This window comes from Littorina saxatilis, linkage group LG17, assembly GCF_037325665.1.
Source record: "Littorina saxatilis isolate snail1 linkage group LG17, US_GU_Lsax_2.0, whole genome shotgun sequence".
In the NCBI taxonomy this organism is placed as follows: Eukaryota; Metazoa; Mollusca; class Gastropoda; order Littorinimorpha; family Littorinidae; genus Littorina; species Littorina saxatilis.
In genome coordinates this window covers 16769380-16787237 of record NC_090261.1, presented here as the reverse complement: position 1 = coordinate 16787237, position 17858 = coordinate 16769380, and positions in this window count along the sequence as shown.

Sequence of the window (17858 nt, the reverse complement as noted above, 5' to 3'; positions counted from 1 at the left end):
TAATAATTTTTATATATTTAATTTTCAGAGCTTGTTTTTAATCCGAATATAACATATTTATATGTTTTTGGAATCAGCAAATAATGGAGAATAAGATAAACGTAAATTTGGATCGTTTTATAAATTGTTATTTTTTTTTACAATTTTCAGATTTTTAATGACCAAAGTCATTAATTAATTTTTAAGCCACCAAGCTGAAATGCAATACCGAACCCCGGGCTTCGTCGAAGAGTACTTGACCAAAATGTCAACCAATTTGGTTGAAAAATGAGGGCGTGACAGTGCCGCCTCAACTTTCACGAAAAGCCGGATATGACGTCATCAAAGACATTTATCAAAAAAATGAAAAAAACGTTCGGGGGTTTCATACCCAGAAACTCTCATGTCAAATTTCATAAAGATCGGTCCAGTAGTTTAGTCTGAATCGCTCTACACACACACACACACACACAGACACACACACACACGCACATACACCACGACCCTCGTTTCGATTCCCCCTCGATGTTAAAATATTTAGTCAAAACTTGACTAAATATAAAAACGATGTGATCCGCCCCTGAGTTCTGTTCTGGGCAGTTCTAGTTCTGTTCTGGGCAGTTCAAAAACTCTATCATGTACATAGAAATGGGTGGGGTCAAAGCCACCAATCAGAAGTTAGCTAAGAAGACTGTCATCGCATCTCACCGCCATTATTGTCACTCTTCAAGGATGAACGTACACAAATATTCAACCAATGAAAAGTCAGGTCGTCTAAGGTTACGTCACGTGCTGCAAGGTTTGCATGAGTGAATCGGCGAACCTCGAACGTTGCAGCTGCAACCCAAAATAGGGCCGGGAATCCCCTGATTTGATGACGTAGTGAAACGTTCGCCGAACCGCCGAACCTAGTTCGGCTTGGTTCGGCTGTCTTTTCTTTATTTGGTGTTTAACGTCGTTTTCAACCGTTCAAGGTTATATCGCGACGGAGCTGTATAGTTAGTTTCGGGCTTAACTGACCAGCTGCATGCCAGCGCTACCCGTCTCTCCCTATCAGGGCGGCTTAAGTTCAAAGAATCAAAGACTAGCCTGCCCTGAGTTTTTTTGTATGAGCGCCCTCCGAAGTCGCTTTCTGTGCCTGGGAAGCGCCATGCTTTTGTGCGGGCGGATTCAAGATGGCGGACGAATGTCAGCCAATGAGCGTTGCGATCGGATTTGACAGACGAAACAGGCATTGATTACAAGCGATGATCGGGTTTGACAGACGAAACAGGCATTGATTACAAGCGATGATCGGGTTTGACAGACGAAACAGGCATTGATTATAAGCGATGATCGGGTTTGACAGACGAAACAGGCATTGATTACAAGCGATGATCGGGTTTGACAGACGAAACAGGCATTGATTATAAGCGATGATCGGGTTTGACAGACGAAACTTGACAGACATTGATTACAAGCGATGATCGGGTTTGACAGACGAAACAGGCATTGATTACAAGCGATGATCGGGTTTGACAGACGAAACAGGCGTTGATTACAAGCGATGATCGGGTTTGACAGACGAAACAGGCATTGATTACAAGCGATGATCGGGTTTGACAGACGAAACAGGCATTGATTACAAGCGATGATCGGGTTTGACAGACGAAACTTGACAGGCATTGATTACAAGCGATGATCGGGTTTGACGGACGAAACAGGCATTGATTACAAGCGAAGAAATGTTTGGTGACAAAGTCGTAGAATACGATCGTTATAGGAAACAAATTCAGTCATAGTTTACTTTAAAATGACCTAAATTAAAATGCTTTTTCATCATTTCTTAATTGGTGTTATCGATGCTCTAGAACCGTCGTATTAAAGAAAGTTGCGTCGTCGAAATGAAACCAAAACACTACGGCCGCCATGTTTGTCTCGCCAAGCACTAGCTTCTGGGGCGTCGCGCAAGCGTTCACAGCGAGCGTGGGCGAAGGGTTCCGGGACGTTTTGCACTGCGAAACGGCCTGGTGAAGTAGATGGACACAGACGGCTGAGCGCGTTTACGATGTGTCTGGACATAGGCATCTCAAAATTTAATTCAGAACAAATAATGCCAGTTGACAACACATAAAGCGATCAGCAAAACTTACACAAGACACAAATGACAACAAACAAAACAAATTATAACGAATTAGTAGCCAGGCTTGCACTTGGCTATATTTGAATCATACCGGAAACGAAATACTATTTCTCAATAATGTTTGGACAAGTTTTTCAACCCACTTAAAAAGGACGGAAAAAACAAAACTCTCCCGATGAGTCATAACCAAGTACCTCCACTTGCGCACTAACGTGTAAGATAATAATAAATAATAATAAAACATTCTTTTATAGCGCTGTTTACCGCCAAATGACAGTCTCATGGCGCTTTACATTAGACAATAAAATTCAACATTTTACATATAAAAAGTTTCCTCGTAAGAAATAACATACAAGCATTAAAAAAATTCATAGACAACGACCACTTATAGTTAGGCTATATAAGATAATCTAGAAAAATTGTTTTTAAAAAGATGAAAAATACATAAGATAAGTAATAGACACATAGTTACACATAAAAAGTCTGACAATAAAACAGAACTTACATAAAAGCGAAAAAATGGCAAAAACCTCTCCCTCTCAAATACAACAAAATACTTTCCAACTTACAAACAAAGATAACGGAAGCAGTATTCAAAATTATAAACAAACACAAAGAAGACAAAAGAAAACGAAAAAACAAACAAACCATGAATGTATAAAATTCTCCCAATCAGGGATTCGAACCAAAGTCAATGACGTCGAGCAACAGGACAACTAATGATACCAATAAACATTAAGAACCGCACGAAGGCCTGCCGTTGCTGAGCGAAACTCCAGAATTAATTGTCTTGTTTTTCTCAGGAAAATCAAGATCATACGCTCATTTGTCTGAAAGATAACAAAATGCAGAAATAACCAAAGCGACACGAGGGTATGTATTAATCAAACCGTCTGGATCAGACACAATTTATATTCGTCACCAATAACCCTCTCTCTTTCTCTCTCTCTCTCTCTCTTTCTCTCTCTCCCCTCTCTCTCTCCAATGATATCGACGATGATGATGATGATGATGATGATGATAAGGTTGTTGTTGTTGTGTGTGTGTGTGAATAGAATAGAATAGAATAGAATAGAATAGAATAGAATAATGTTTATTGTCATGAACCAGTAAAGTTATTGACACAACAAACAACAAATAATAATAATGCATTATACAATGCTAAAACAATCCGTAACAAATTTGCCAAGACGAACTTGAACTTCGTCTTCTAAAAATAAGTTACTTGGATTTTTGTTAGCATATTTCATATTGATATGTGAAGCATCTTCTTTAAATTCATCCCTTAATTTAACATATTTATTGCATTTATCTAGAAAATGTATTTCATCTTCTATGACATTGCATTCAATACAAAGACGATTTTCTTTAGGGATATTCTGATGTCTTCCACTTTCAATTTTTAGACAATGTGTGCTAGTCCTTAATCTGCTTAACATCTTTCTGTGTTTATTATTCTTAATTTGTATTAAGTATGACTGCATTTCGTAAGATTTACTGATCATAGAATAAAACTTAAGTCTGGAATATGTATCTGATTTTTCTTTTGTCCAGTATCTTATATATTCCTCTTGTTGTTTTTTGTCAATGGCAAACTTTAATTTGTGTACATTTAATGTAGATTGGTTATGCCAAACGTGACTAAAACCTAAGTTACAAAGAGATTGTCTAACAAATTGTAGCCATGGCGTTTCTGTCGGATGGAGCAACATTGAGTCATATAATTGATGTATATACGAATCTTGTTTGGAGTCTAGAATATGCGCCCAGAATGCTATTGTTTGTGATAACATTTTTAATCCTAAAGGGAACCTTCCTAATTCCCCCAGTACAGGTATCCACATAGCTTTTCTATGAACTCCAAGAAGGAATCGACAAAATTTGATATGAACAAATTCATGAGGAGTTTTGCTAGATAAACATGATCCAAAGAAATGATCAGTATTTGTTTGTTTTATTTTATTATTAAACGTAAACGGATACCAGATTTCAGCGCCATATGTTAATATCGGATTTACAAGTGAATCAAATAAATGTATCATTGTGTCTATTTGCACGTTTTGATTGCTGAAAATTCTGCGGAGGGAATGTGCTGCTTTATTACCTTGTTTACTTAAATGATCTTGAGCTGTATCAAAATTTCCATTCTTGTTGAATATGACCCCTAAATATTTATATTGATCTGTTACTTTGATTACATCAGTTCCACATTTAAATATTGTGTGCATTTTTGGATTTATATGACAAAATACTATAATTTTTGTTTTTTCTATGTTAATTTTCAAACCCCACTGTAGGCAATAGTTATTTAGATAATCTAACTTATTTTGTAATCCTATTTTTGATTTTGAAAGAAGTACTAGATCATCTGCATACAGTAGACACGATATTTTTGTATTCTGGTTAATGTATGGCGAATCAACGTCAGGCATTCCATCTGTTATATCATTAATGAAAATATTAAAAAGAGTTGGGCTTAATGTATTTCCTTGATGTACTCCTTTTTTAACCAATACATCTGGTGAATATCCACCTTGCATTTGTGTGCATATCTTTGTATTAATATACATGTTTTTGATTATATTGTAGCATTTACCTCTTATGCCAGTTTTGTATATCTTAAGTAAAAGTGCATCATGCCAAACGTTATCAAAAGCTTTTTGAAAATCTACGAAACATCCATATAATCTACCATTTTTAGTATTGATAATATCGTCTACAATTTTCTTCAGAATGAATATTTGATCCATCGTTCGGTATCCTTTTCGAAACCCAGCTTGTTCTTTTATCAAAATATTCTTTTTTTCTAAAAAGTTGTTGATTCTTGAATTTATGATTTTACAAAACAATTTTCCCAAATTACTACTAAGAGTGATTCCTCTATAGTTACTCGGATTCATTGGATCTCCTTTTTTATGCAATGGTACACTTATTCCAGTCTTCCATTCTGTAGGATAGTTACCACTTGTAAGAATAATGTTGAATAGATTAACTAATATTTTAGTCATATGATCTAAACTTGCTTTTATAATTTCATTGGTTATTCTATCTTTTCCGGATGACTTCTTATTTTTCAACGTTTTACATTCTTTTTTTAATTCTTTCTCTGTTATGGGGTCATCTAAAATAGGTGTATAACAATGTGTATGCATCTTCTTTAATTCCTCATTTACTATGTATTTTCTTTCATCAGAAACTTTAGTTTCTGTTCCTATCAATTTCTCTAAATGATCAATCCATTTCATTGGATTGATTGCACATTTTTTAGTTGTATTGACTTCACCCATCGTCTTTAAATCTTTTAGAGTTTTCCACATAGCACTTGGATCGTTATTAAATTCGTCATTCAATTTCTTTACTAAATTATCTTTAAAAATCCTTTTCTTTTTCTTTAATATTGCTTTGTATTTTTTTCTTTTTGAGTAGTATTTCTGACATAAATTTACATCATAAGGGTATCTATTTAGAGCATTTAATAATGATTTTAATTCTCTCCTTTGTAAAAAACAGTCACTATCGAACCATTTTTTATGTTTTCTATTCTTTTTCGTAAAATTGCGGTTCTTGATTTTCTTGTTCAAGCATTTTTTTGCAGCCGTGTTTAGCATTGCTGTTATTTTGTCTGTTAAATTGTTAACACACTCGTCTGAGTAATATTTCTCTTCACATGTATGCATTGTTTCAATTTCGTCGTTTATGTTCTGAAGTAAATGTTTCATGTCTCGTGTGTCTAACTCCTGTTTGAATTTAACTTGTGAATTGCTGTCCCACTGATATATTATATCTTCTGCTTTTCCTTGGTTATTAATTGAACATTTATTATGTTTACAATTGATGTTAGGTTTAACATTGGCATTTTTGTTTTTGAACGGAATTCGAATTCTTAGTTCTAAAGGACAATGATCTGAATATACAGTTAAATCTTTTACTTTCATATGTATTACATCCTTGATTAGTTCCTGAGAACAAAGAAAATAGTCTACTACACTACAACCCTGGGGTGTATAACATGTGTATCGCCCACTTAAGTCTCCCAAGGACCTTCCATTAAGTATATACATGTTATTATTATGGCACAAATCTATCAACCTTCTACCTTGTTTTTGTATGACCTTATCTGAAGAATGTCTTTCATGTAGATAGTCAAAGCAATAAGTTGATGGCAAAGAATACCTAAGACTTTCGCTATCTAACTTTAGATAATCGATCAGTTCACCCGTTCTTGCATTGAAGTCTCCGCATAAGATCACGTTACCTTTGGGTATTAATTCATCTAAGTCATTCTCTAACTTGTCCCACAATTCCTCAGTAAAATCTTTTCCAAAGGATGACGATTCGGGCGGAATATATACACACCCTAAATAAATGTCGTGTTCTTTGTTATCCTTTTGAACTTTCAGCCAAATAATGTCACTGTTGCTTTTTTGTAGGATTTGGAAGTTTGAAGATATGTTTTCTCTTATGAATAAACTAATACCCCCAGAAGCACTGGTTGCATTTGTTCTTCTCTTTCTATAAAAGTGACGTTTTACAAATCCTGATAGAAATACTTCTTCGGCATGGTCCTCGTCCAGGTGCATCTCCTCCAGCATAATAATGTCATATCCACATAAAGATTTTATAACGTTATCATCCTGCAATTTGTTGGTTGTTTGTCCGTCGATTGTTTCTTTATACCCTTTTAGGTTCCACGACAAAACATTAATACTGAATGTACTACTATCAAACATGTATGGTTTGTATGAAAAGTTACCTTCGTCGTAACACTAACATTTTTGAAAGAATCGAATACGTTATTAACGAACAAAATATCTATCACGATATTATTAAAAGAAATATCTATCGCGTGGTCGTGGTTGTGGACTCCAGTTCCATGGTCTCATCATGTGAGGATGCATGAAGGCTGAATCTCTCTTTGGTGGACTATGATGATGTCCACTCCATCTTCCATTGCTCTCCCATGTTCTCTGTCTTCCCGTTTGCTGGTGTCGTCGTTCAAATGGTGGTGGGCGAGACTGGTGATGAAATTGGCGATGATAATGACCCGTATGTTGTTGGATTGGTCTGGCAGCTTGGTGTTCTGAGTGATGGTTTCCCTGCCTTTCCCACAAAATATGGTCAAGGTGTTGGCCAATGTTTCTTGCCAGGACTGCCGCGCCTTTCATCGTTGGATGTATTCCGTCTCTGTTCGACAGCGAATATACGTTTTCATGTGAGACAAAGGAAATTCCTGTCTCCGCCATGTCTGCTGCGCACACAGCATTGAATACCTCTCGTTGAGTGTTCAGATCCATTACGTTAGTTGGAATGATCTTACTCACGACAACTTTGGCTTCTTTGAATCGCTGTTTGGCTGCCTCCACACATTTGGTCATCATTTTTGCCGCTCTCTGACCTTTTTCTTTCTTGATGTCATTCACCCCGACATGAAACATAATTGCATCTGGAGTTTTGTGAATGTTCTCCACTGTTTCTTGACAATCCTTGATGTTCACTACATGTTTTTTTTACTATCTTCAGACCGTACGTTTTTTGCATTCGGCCTGGATCGACATGTTTCAATACACTGTCATGAATGAGGTAGACTGTTGGTAGAGAGTTTTCTTCCTCTCTGTGCTCTTGTCGCGACAGGTTTTCAAACACAACGTCTTCCTGATCTTCATCTGAATTGGACTCACTCGCTGTTGAATCAACAAAGTCAAAAGAATCTTCACGGCGATGTCTTTTCAACACGCTGATCGGGCTTTTGTTTTTCTTTTTTACACGAGGATTTCTTGATGACGTCAGATTGTTCGATGTTGTTGACGTCAATGCCTTTTCGGCTTCATGGTCTTTGTTTTCCATCTTCTCGTATGGCGATTTCGATGTTATATCTCTGACTTGATCAACCCTTTTATTCACCTCTATTTCTGATGACGTCATTGGTTTTGTGCACGACTTTTCTGGTGTCATTTCGATGCTGATGTCATGGTTCATGCTTCCATTCTTTTGAGGTTGGCACGTGGTCTTTGGAACCTTCTGTTTTTTCTCATGTAGTTGTTCTTTTACGGATGTGCTGTACGTAAGGATATCTGAATACGTCGTTTGAGTTGTCACATCTTGTTGTCTCGTCTTGGGGTGTGTCGACAACATGTCAGTCAGTTCCTTGATCTCTTCTTTGTGACTTCTATTTGTCAGCTGGATTTGTTCGGCCAAGTTGAGAATCGCGTTCTCCATGTTCTGTATCATTCTCTTGCCCTCAGACTGTTCCAGTTTCAAGAGCTGCAACTCATGTAGCAGGATGACATTGTTGTTTTTAATCGCATGATTGTTATCAAGAGATTCTTCTTCTTCGGTGAGGATTTCACTGACGTCCTCCACAATCTTTTCGTCCAACATCGCTTGTGCACAATCCTCGCAGGTGAACTTTCTCTGCGTTCTTACGAATAAGCACAGCTGATACACTGGTAACTTGGTGTGCATCCATGGAATCTTGCTTTTGCATGAAGAACATGTAAGTTTTCTTTGTTTAGATATTTCCTCAGTTTTTTCACCGTTGATCAGTGTTTTCACGAGTGTTTCATCATCCTCTTGACAATTCTGGAATCTTTGTTCTTGGGTTGTCAAGGGAATCGTGTCGTCATGTCCTTCAACCGTGATTTCGCTTCGGTTTTCTGTTGTTTCATCTTGAAATTCATCCTCCTCACCTACTCTAGTTTCATCCTCTCCTTCAAAGTTCTGATGCTCATTTGAAGAACCTTTGAATATAACTGGAATATCAATTCCAGCCTGCCGCATCGCGCATTTTGCTGCGGCCAACGACTGGTAACAACGATGAGTTGCCTTTGGGAATGCCGTCACTGATTTCGACGCCTCGTTCCATGTATCAAATATTCCAACAGTCCTTCCACTGCTTACAGCATAAAATCGCTTTTCTGATCTCTTCTTTTTCCTTGATCCTCTCGAACGACTCATTTTTTCACTTTTGAATCATCACTTCACAGGGGATGCGTCTGGCTTTCGCCATTTTAGAACCGGAAGTAGTTTTTGTGTGTGTGTGTGTGTGTGTGTGTGTGTGTGTGTGTGTGTGTGTGTGTGTGTGTGTGTGTGTGTCTGCGTGTGTCTCTGTGTGTGCGTGCGTATATGTCTGTGTGTGTGTGCGCATATGTGTATGTGTGTGTGTGTGTGTGTGTGTGTGTGTGTGTGTGTGTGTGTGTGTGTGTGTGTGTGTGTGTGTTGTATTGAGTGCGAACGTGATTGCAGGGATGCGGCGCGCGTGTGTGTGAGAGTCGACTTTTCTTTTCCTTTGTATTATATTGACATACATGTACATTTCAATGTTCTATCATGCATTATGTATTCGGATAAGTAATGTTGTAATTAGTAATACTGTATGATTGCGATTGACAATTGTCCTTTTATTGTCTTTATTTTTATGTCTTAGTTTAGCAGGGACAGATTGTAAGACTAGGCGTGAGCCTAAAATCTCCATCCTTGAGTAATAAAGTTCGTTCGTTCGTTCTCTCTCTGTCTCTGATATGTCCACTGTAGACATAATTGGCAATACCTTATATACAGGAAATGTATAGAGGAAATACACAAGCCATACTCATACTTTTGTGCGTCACGAACTTTTTGTGAACGATTATTCATTTATCCAAAGTCAGGAAAGTGAGGGTCTGCTGTAGACGATTCCTTTTTACGTTTAAATGTAATAACATAGACGGGGAAACGAACCGAGGGTTGTGGTGTATGTATGTATGTCTGTCTGTGTGTATGTGTAGAGGGATTCAGAGAAAACTACTGGACCCAATCTTCATGAAACTTGACATGAGAGTTTCTGGGTATGATATCCCCAGATGTATTTTTAATTTTTTCGATAAATGTCTTTGATGGAGTCATATTCGGCTTTTAAATATAGTTGAGGCGGCACTGTCACGCCCTCATTATTCTACCAAATTAATTGAAACTTGGGTCAAGCAATCTTTGACTCAGTCCGGACTTTGGTATTGCATTTCAACTCGGAAGCTTAAAAATTGGTTAATTAGTTTGCTCATTAAAGTTGTCATTAAAAACGGAGTTTTACGTACAGATTTAGAAATGATTGCATTGAAATCCTCATCCACTCCTGAGTTCAAAAATATATAGAAATGTAATGTTTACTTGAAAACGCGCTCAGAATTTAAGAAAATAGGTTGAGTATAACGTTCGCATGCTTCGCGGAGACGAGTGTTACCCGTCTCGGTCTTCGGTAATGGTTAGCTGAGACTAACTGAGTGTAGTCTGGCGAATGACTGGTTTTGGGGGATCTTTTAGTTTGATTCCTACATATTGACTAATTAATGTTTTTATATCGCTTCACGCGACTTGTTTTCTCTTTTTTTAAATAACTTTTTTTATGTTTAGGAAGACGCTTCAAAGGTAGCGTGCACGTTTAATCAATCAATAAATAAGTGACAACAGACATGGTATCTGTGTGTATGCTGTTTGTACACAGACTCTTGTCATTTGCATGTGGTGCAGAAAACAACAACACCACCTGTAATTACTATTACTTATTATGATAAATTTTACATTATACAAAAGGACAATAATCGATCATATATGAAACAATATTTGTGTGTCTGCTGGCGTCAACATGTGTGGCAAAACAATAATCATATGTCATCAGAGATTGGTCTATTCAAAATCAATATTCGCATTCGGGGGGGGGGGGGGGGGGGGGGGGGGGGGGGGGGGGGGACTACTGTTCAACTACTGTTTAAATCTTAACACAAAATGATTTTCAAAAATAATTTCCAGGGGTAATCGTGAATCGTTTTTTTTAAATGCTTACGCACATCTTTGCGATTAAAACAGTGTCATTAATCTTCGTCATATTTTCGCTGTTATCTTTTAAAACAAAAAGGAATCAGTGACATTCAGCTTAATTCTTTCGCCAATGTTTACTTATATGTACGTTTCAATATATTTGCAAAACTTGAGCTTGGGTGGGCATTCAAAGAAAAAATGTTCCAACACATCAATTACGTCTTTACAATATGTATAATTTTTTATCAGCCTTTAATTTCATTTTACACATTAAAACATTCGTCGGATAAATGTTTTGCAAAACTTTCCAATGCAGGACACGTAGGCGAACGTCATTAGAGGCACTGGCTGCTAAATTACACTTATTTTCATCAATTTCATATCCAAACTTGACCGGCACGGTTGGCCTAGTGGTAAGGCGTCCGCCCCGTGATCGGGAGTCGGGAGGTCGTGGGTTCGAAATCCGGCCGGGTCATACCTAAGACTTTAAAATTGGCAATCTAGTTGCTGCTCCGCCTGGCGTCTGGCATTATGGGGTTAGTGCTAGGACTGGTTGGTCCGGTGTCAGAATAATGTGACTGGGTGAGACATGAAGCCTGTGCTGCGACTTCTGTCTTCTGTCTTGTGTGGGGCGCACGTTATATGTCAAAGCAGCACCGCCCTGATATGGCCCTTCGTGGTTAAGCAAACAAACAAACAAAAACTATCCAAACTTTCTTCTCCAAAATCCCTCGGAACAGGGTGGGCTGTAATTTTTCTCTACGAGAACTGTTCGAATTTCTTAACTGATCTTACTTTCTTTCCACAAAAGGTCTGAACGTCACAGATTGAGCAATCAACATCGCCTATATTTACATTATTCAAAAGGAGATGTACAGATGTACGAACAACATTTTACTCAAGCAATCTGTTCGCATTGTAGCCCGTTCTTTCACACACTTGTTCATGGGAAGCAAAAAGTTCATTCTCAAACACATCGCTCACATACAGTATACCACTTTTGGTCCAATCCGTAAAAAAGAGTGGTTTTCCATGACACACAATATCTGTGTTGTTCAACAACAAACCCGAGACAGAGTTACCATGACCGACTTGGTTGTTATCAAGCCATGTCTTCAACACACAACAATTCCGATTTGATACCGTCCAATCCTGTACATTGTTTGCTAATAATGTTTGCAAAAAAACCCAACCCATCACACATTCACAGCGACACCCAAACCGGAAAAACTGTGCTTTTGGCAGCCATGACCATTTCTGGTCTTCGTTTTATAAAATTAACCCATTATTGCCTAGCGTCCTCATATGAGGACACCTCGAATTTAGGCATTTCTGTCAGAGCCAATAAGTGAATGACTCATTTTTTTATAACACACATATCAAGGGGGAGTAGTCTGAAGCAAACATTGCGTGCTAGAGTTTCTTCCTCTCCATAGCTTCCAGCAGCAGCCATTTTGGATTACACATGTGCTGTGTGAAACCACCAAAATGTCACCACCCAAAAGGTAAGCAAATAACTCTTTCATTTTTTACTTTTTTAATAACATTACATAAGTGAAATTGTTCTTCAATACCATTTTAGAAACTAAGTTTTTCAGTTTGTCTGAATATTTTGTGTTTTAGTGATAATGAGTAATCAAAGCGGCGTCCTCATATGAGGACGCTAGGCACGAACGGTCACAGGTTTTTAGAGTCATTTAGCATGATAGTAACTCAGCATGATAGTCACTCAGTATATTTCTTTCGGCAGATATAGTGTCAATGAAGTGCTGGACATGCTGGAGGAAACCAACTACTTCCATCGAGCAGATGTCTTCATAGAGCCTCCACCAGTGGACACGCTCACGGATGAGGATAGTGGTGATGAAGAAGAGGGTCCGGCTGTTGAAAACCTGAATGGAAGACAGCTGTCAGCAAATGCCTCAGCAACGATTATTTTTCCAGATGGAAGGCCTCAACAACTTTGTCAAGCAACATAGCCTCAGCATTGACGAAAGTATGGTTCCGTACTATGGCCGTCATGGATGCAGACAGTTTATCAGGGGGAAGCCAATACGCTTTGGCTACAAGTTCTGGGTCCTGGCTACCCCTCTTGGATATGTGGTTCAGCTCGAACCCTACCAAGGTGCGAAAGGCCAGCAGGTTGCCGATTGTCCAGGATTGGGGATGGGAGGCTCAGTGGTCGTTGATTTGATCTCCAAAATCCAGGGGAATGATGCATACCATCTGACGTTTGACAATCTTTTTACCTCGATGAAACTAGTTGACCATCTGACATCAAAAGGCATCGGATGCACAGGGACAATTAGGTCCAACCGCATGGAAGATTGTCCACTCAAGAACGTCAAAGACATGCAGAAAGCAAGCTGAGGCACTTACGACTATTTCACAGATGACAAGAGCGGATTCGTTGCAGTTCGCTGGAATGACAACAGCGTGGTGAACGTCATATCCAACTGTGTGGGCATCCATCCTGTTCAGACAGCCAGCCGTTGGTCCAGATCTGCTCACCAGAGAGTGCAGATCGGTCAACCGTTTCTGATCTCCCACTACAACAAGACCATGGGTGGTGTCGACCGAATGGACCAAAATGTGGACACGTACAGAATCGCCATAAGAACCAAAAAGTGGTGGTGGCCTATTTTTGCTTACATTGTAGATGTTAGCGTGCAACAGGCATGGCTTCTGTATCGACACACAGCTGCAGCGACCAACACTCTACTGGACCTGCTTGCAGTTCGCCGTGCCATTGTCAAAAACTATTTGGCCAAAGCAGCACAACCCCCACCTGTTGGTCGTCCACATGGCCACACTCCACAACTTGACCGTAGAGTTTCCAGAGCTGTACGCTTCGATGGGAGAGACCACGTGGTACAGTGGATCGACAAGCAAATCCGCTGTGCACTCTGTCACAAGAAATGCAGACAAAAGTGTAGAAAATGCGGCGTTGGAGTGCACGTGAAATGCTTTGAGCAATTTCACACTGAGTGAACTATACAGTTCCAATTGTTGACTTCTGTTGTCCTAGTCAAGGACTAAAACGATCATTCCTGTACTGCTAGACAAGTGCTAAAGTCCTGTACCGCTAGTCAAGTTCTAAAGAAGTATGAGTTTACTTATTTACATTTTCCCGGTCTCTCTGGTGAAGTGCACAGGCCGGATAAATTCTCGAAAAAAGCGCCAAATTATCACCAATTTGAACATGCAAAGAGACAGTTTTCATATTTTTATTATTTTTTTACTGTTATGTTCACACGTTCAACTGTTCACAGTTTGCTGATGCAAGAAATTAAAGATGTCCAATGTGTTTTGCAAGAAATTGTCTTATTTTGGTCTTGTTATTTACCCGTGCCCACTCGTGCCTAGCGTCCTCATATGAGGACGGTCTATTTATAGCATATAAATCACAGCACGTGCCAAAATCATCCAAATGACAGTTACGTATGACCTACAAATATCATTTGACATCAAACAAACAGAAATTAAAAAAAAAAAAAAAATTCAGGCATTAATGGGTTAATCAAAACAGGAGGATCTACAGGGAGGGGAAAAAAGTGAGACTAGGAATGAAGCGCGTGGGACGAGAACATCGATGCTGAGACAGTAATGCATTAAGTAAGTTCAGATAAATGTACATTTTCATGGAGAGGGCAGCATGAATCGTTACGAATGTATGGAAGAAAGAAGAAGAAAAAAACAAAAACAAAAACAAAAAACACACACGAAATCGACAACAGCAAAACAAAAACAAAAACCCAATGATGATTATTACTTACGTTATATGTAATTGATGCAACAACACTGAGAGGCGGGTTTACGTTCTCCTGCACACAAACAAACACAATACCAGTACGTGGGCTAATCCTTCAAGTTAGTCGACCAGACTCAGCAATAAAGGATTGGACCGACTCGAAAATCAATGTATTTATGCGAAATGAATGTTGCTCGCTGCCTCTTAATAATGTTTCCACGTGTGTAAAGTTGGCAGGCAGTGAGTTAATTGTGGACATACGAGCATTTTCAAACAACGTGCAGTATAACAAGTAATGTTCAGCTGTTTCGTTCTGATTACCGCACGCACACTGTGGGTTGTCTTTTAAATGGCGTTTGCATAAATCGGAATTAAGGTTACTCATGTTTAGACGCATTCTGCTGTGTTGTATTTCTACCTGTCTTTTTCCAAAATAATAATAAACTGGCACATAATGATGAGGACTTTGTAAATAATGCTTAAACTCGCTAATTGAGTTTGTGGTTTTAACCACATCAGGCAGATCATTCCATAAAATTGTAGTCGAAGGAACGAAGGATGTTCGGAAGATTTCTGTCCTGTGAGCTGGTACAAATCTTTCACTGAATCGTCTTCTGTGATAAGGATTTAAGGATGAAACTAGTGGTGGCAAAAGGTCAACTAAATATAGGGGACATTTACCATGAACCATTTTATGATATAAAATCAATTTATGTTGTCTTCGGCGTTCCTTTAAACTACAAAATCCGCTTTCTTTGTAAATCTTACCATGACTAGTTCTCCGCACACCACCAATTATAATACGTAAAGCTTCAAGGTGTAGTTTTTCCAGGGTGTTCGACAGGACTTCGGTACAGTTATCCCATAATGCATCAACATAGTCAAAATGTGGCAAAATACAGGATTTATACATTATTTCCAAACTTTTTCTGCATAACTTATACTTATAATGCCTTAAACAATTAATCAACAAAGTGGTCTTTTTCACAATATTTCTGACTTGAGCGTCCCATTTACAGTCATTTTGCAAAATAATACCGAGGTGCTTGTGTTCCTTTGTGTCTTCCAAAACAATTCCATTGAAAAATAACGGGTCAATTTGGCTTAAGTCACGTTTTATATTCATCAATTTGGTTTTTGTTTTAATCAATCCACCTTTACATCGTTACATAAAACGGTTCTTTTCACTCTTTCTAAAGCCTTTCTATTGCATTATTTTTTCTGCCACACGAAACGAAGCATGAGCCTTTTCGCAACATTCACTCTCTCTTCCCAATGCCCTCTAACTCTTGTCGCACGCATGTCATTACAGAAATGCAAACCCAGAATTTTCATTGTGTCTTCACAGAATCAAAAAACAAGAAAGGTAATTTGTTGGAACGTTTGTTATTGACAAAACAATACGTTACAATCACAAATATATCGACCCAACGGTCTTTTAAGTGCACAGACAAACAATAAGTAACAAGAACTTATATAGCTTGGTTGAGTTTTCGGCCGCTTGCTGGTAACCGCAAGCGAATGAATCTATTTTTGGATTTGTGTCTACAGGTACATACAAAACCGCAACACTCATTCTTACAATTCTTCCGAGACCCAAACGATACCTTTTGATTAACCCCCCCTTAATGGTGATTATGGTTCTCCTAATGGCCCCGGATGCTTCCAAACGATGGTTGTTCGGAAGGTAATCAAGCTAAATGCATACTATGACTGCCAAAACGACAATATAATGCCAAAGCATGAAAGGCACACAGGAAGGATCCCGTCAAAACATGGGCTCACCATATCAGATCTGGCCAGGTTTTTACACTTGACGATACGAAAAACACCCCGACAGCTTGCTGTCATAAGTTGGACTTTTTGATGAATTAATTTCTTAAAAAGCCACAGGTGTGTTTTACGAAATTAGTTTCCCGTTAAGGCTGTTTGTACGAGCTTTTCAAGTTAGTGAGGCGCAACTCCAATCCGCTAGTAAATCCTGACTGAGTTTTTCCTGAAAGCGTCTTTCACAAGAGAAGGAGAAATAGTTCGTTGCCCCCATAAACAGGGTGAGAACAATATCCCTGCAAAACTGCATGTCATTTAAGCTGGGTTTTGAAAGATGGAAGAAAGGAATAGCTTTTCCATTGTTGCTGTCACTGTGACGAATCCATGTCATAAATCAGTTTCAAGGGTTTTCAATCAAGACATGTAGCGTAAAAAGATTCCATCGAAATTCACCTCCTTTAAAATTCAATTCACGTTTTTGTTGCTCTGCAGACACCCCTCTGTCAAATAACAAATAGTTGTCCAAAATTGTCCCATGCAAACTATGTTTTTTAAGCTCTCGAAAAATGAGGAAACCGCAAAATAACGGCTGCGTGAAAATGCTATGTCAAATACTCCAGATATGCCTTATTTTTTAAGCTATTGCATGTTCCACGTTGTAAGTACATACAACAGCAAACACAGAGGATGAATAGGTTTTATTGCATACATTTATCAAGAAATAACAAACCAAAAGCTCATATCGCACACCTCATAGGTCATTTTTACCCGAATAACAAATGTGTCACTTGTCAATTCCATTTCCACTCATGAGTTTTCTCCATCCACCCGTTACTGTTGCATAAACACTTGAGCATGCATGAGTTCACTTACTAGAAAACTAATTAAAATCATTGTTCACACAGACAGTTCAACTGAAGTTTACTTAAACTAGAGCTTGTCTTTATCGTCTGATGGTAAACCATCACCAACACAAGCAACCCTGTTTTTATAGTGTCGGCACATCTGTCTCCTCTGTACTCCCCAATTTAAGACGAGTACAGAAGTGTGTGGTTCCAGCTCGTAGATATGTTTAACACTCTGTCTAACAGTTCCATCGGATGACAATGTGTGAATCCTCAATATCAATGAAAACAGAAACCTTGACTAATCTCACATCCGCAGTCCCTTGTATCCACGAAAAAAAAATTCTTCCTCCAAGTGCATACTATTCTTTTTGATGGAAGTACACACTTAATAAATGGAATTTGGTTGCTGATGTAGGCGAGAGCGTGCAAGACTGTAATTGATGGAGTTAGAGTATTCTGGAAATGTTTGACGTTCTAACAGAAGCTTAAAATGTCTCCGTTTTTGCCCTCAGAGAGGTCTACAAAGTTATTTTTAATGTCTTGTTGTTGTGGTTGTTTTAAAGTAATTATTATGCAGTTGCTTCAATCAGCTACTGTC